Raw genomic sequence first — 2,970 nt, 5'->3', positions numbered from 1 at the left:
CATCACCTGGCAAGGAGTTCCACGGGTAGATTGTGTGTTGTGTAAAGAAATACTTTCTTTTGTTTGTTTTAAACCTGCTAGCTATACATTTCATCATTTTTCCCCCCCTTAATTTCATGGATCTTCTATCCGTGCCACAGAGAACATATCTTCCCCTTCCTCCACCCCTGTACTTCCCAAAGTGGCACGTGGCACAGTGTTTTCAAGCCCCCATGCTTGGGAATTGCACTTTGATTACTTTGATCCTAAATCAGGAGGGCTGGAGCTGAAAGTGTCACACACCCAGAAGGGGAATTTGAATAAATTCCAGACACAGTAGGATCATCTGAACATGAATCCCAGTTTCCATTTGTTAGTGAAGAGACTTCTGGGGTTTTGCTGGCCGAGTTCAGTATGTTTCCAGATGGGAAGGGGTTTTCTTAGTTGGGAGAGCAGAGGTGTTTTATTTCTTGCATTCTTTCCCCCTTCATTATGATGATGTTAAAAGTTTTGTACGTCGCACCAGGCACAAAGGGAAGCAGGAATAAGGCAGTTTACAGGAGAACCTTGCTAACACAATTTGCCGTGTATTTCAATGTATACATGTACCATAATTCCCTGTAGGGTGGGCTGGTCTCTCTTTCCTAAGAGTGGTCACATAGTTGGATAACATCAAGTGTTACCTTAGGGTATATCTAGACCTCCAATATCCCAAAATAGCTACCTCGCGTCTTTTAGACATGCTCGTTATTCCGAAATATTTTTCAAAATAACGGGTGTGCTATTTCGGCATCCCTGTAACCCTCGTTCCGCGAGGGTCAAGGGATGTGTCAAAATAGCACGTTATTTCGAAATTTGTCTGTGTAGACATGCCAAATTTCAAATTTCAAAATACAATTGAAATAAGATGCACAAATTGCGTATCTTATTTCAAGTTTAGGGTGCTGTGTACATGCACCCTTAGAGATTAACCAAAATAAATATATAGAATCATGAGCTTTCGTGGGCAAAACCCACTTCCTCAGGTGAGCTGGAGTGGAAACAACAGAAACCAAGATATATACATAACAGCAGAAGTACCTGTCAGTTGTAGGATCCATATTAATGAAACAAATTAAGTGGGCTGGATGTATCCCACACATAGCTTTTGATGTGGATATGCAGATGTTAATGGCAGGAGAAATTGGCTTCGTAATGGGCCAACCAGTTAATGTCTTTGTTTAGACCCATGGTAAGGGTGTCAAATCTGAAGATAAACTCCAGTTCTGTAGACTCTATTTCACTAACCATTTACAGAGCGAGTCATTAACATGCATCCTACAATTGACAGGTACTTCTGCTATTATAGATATATCTTGGTTTCTGTTATTTCCAGAATTCATCTGAAGAAGTGGGTTTTTCCCACGAAAGCTCATGCTTTTTAGATCGGGGTGGCCAACCCATTCTGGGTAAAGAGCCAAGACAGCAGTGGATCTGGCGCAAAGCACTGGGGCAAAGTTGTTGAGCAAAAAAAAAAAAGCTCTTAAAAAAAAAAAAAAGGCTCTGCCCTTTTAAAAAACCGCAGTTAAATGTGTTTTGAGGTTTTTGGCTACAGCAGGCTCCCGCCGCCTGCTGCCATCTTTATTTCTGCAGCTTTCATGGCTGCACTGGACGGTTTCCCTTCCCAGGTCAGCACAGGGAGCCGGGAGGAGAGGGTCATTTTGGGGGGGCCCAGGGGCGGCTTTCAAACCACGGGAGGGAGGCTTTGCAAGCCGTACCCAGGGAGGGGGAAGAGTCGCATGCGGCTCTCAAGCCTCGGGTTGCCCACCCCTGTTCTAGATATTTATTTTGGTTAGTCTCTAAGGACACATCCACACAACAGGGCTAAACTCGAAATAAGCTACACCATTAAGTCGAAATAGCGTATTTTGACTCTTGGCGCTGGCTACACAGCAGTTATTTCTAAATAAAGCACCCTCCCCTAATTTCCCTTGCTCTTCATGTAATGAGGGTTACAGGAGCTGGAGTAAGAAGCCCATGGTTTTGAATTCGTTTCGAAGTAACGGGCTTGCTGTGTAGATGCGCACTGACGTTATTCCAGAATAACTGATGTTATTCCGAAATAATGCTGCTGTGTAGACCTAGCCTAAGGTGCCACAGGACAACTCGTCTTTTAAGTTAACACGGCTACCCCTCTGAGATTTTTTTTCACGTACTTGGATATTAGTTTTCTATGACAGGCTATAGGGCAGATTTATTGGAGACTTCATGCGGCAACACGAAACATTGACCTTATTTTACTTTTTGCCATTTCCCCAGAGATGCTGGGACAATTTGTACATTGTGGGAACCTTGCATATGATGGAGACCGCTTCCAGCCAGTATTCTCTGGCTGTGTCTAGACTGAGCAGTTTTTCCAGAAAATCAGCTGCTTTTGCGGAAAAACTTGCCAGCTGTCTACACTGGCCGCTTGAATTTGCGCAAGAAAAGTGACGATCTCATGTAAGATTGTCAGTGTTCTTGCGCAAATACTATGCTGCTCCCGCTCAGGGATAAGCCCTCTTGCGCAAATGATTTGTGCAAGAGGGCCAGTGTAGACAGCTAAAAACTGTTTTGCATAAAAAAGCCCCTATGGCGAAAATGGCGATCGGGGCTTTTTTGTGCAAAAGCGCATCTAGGCCGTGTCCACACTCAGGGGTTCTTTCGAAAAAAGTACCCTTTTTTCGAAAGAACTTCCCCTGCATCCAGACTCAAGCCGCGTTCTTTCGAAATTATTTCGAAAGAACGCGGCTTTTCTTTCGATGGCGGTAAACCTCGTTTCACGAGGAAGAACGCCTTCCTTCGAAAGTTCCTCTTTCGAAGGAAGGCATTCTTCAATGTAAAGAGGCCGTCTTCGAAAGAGAGCATCCAGACTCGCTGGGTGCTCTCTTTCGAAAAAGCGGATTTCCTCTATCGAAAGATCCGCCTGCAGTCTAGACGCGATCTTTCGAAAGAGGCTCTTTCGAAAGATGC

The sequence above is a fragment of the Pelodiscus sinensis genome, chromosome 19 (genome assembly GCF_052426305.1).
Source record: "Pelodiscus sinensis isolate ZL-2025 chromosome 19, ASM5242630v1, whole genome shotgun sequence".
Lineage (NCBI taxonomy): Eukaryota > Metazoa > Chordata > Testudines > Trionychidae > Pelodiscus > Pelodiscus sinensis.
The sequence above is the reverse complement of the archived record's forward strand: the minus strand, read 5'-3'. Positions refer to the sequence as shown.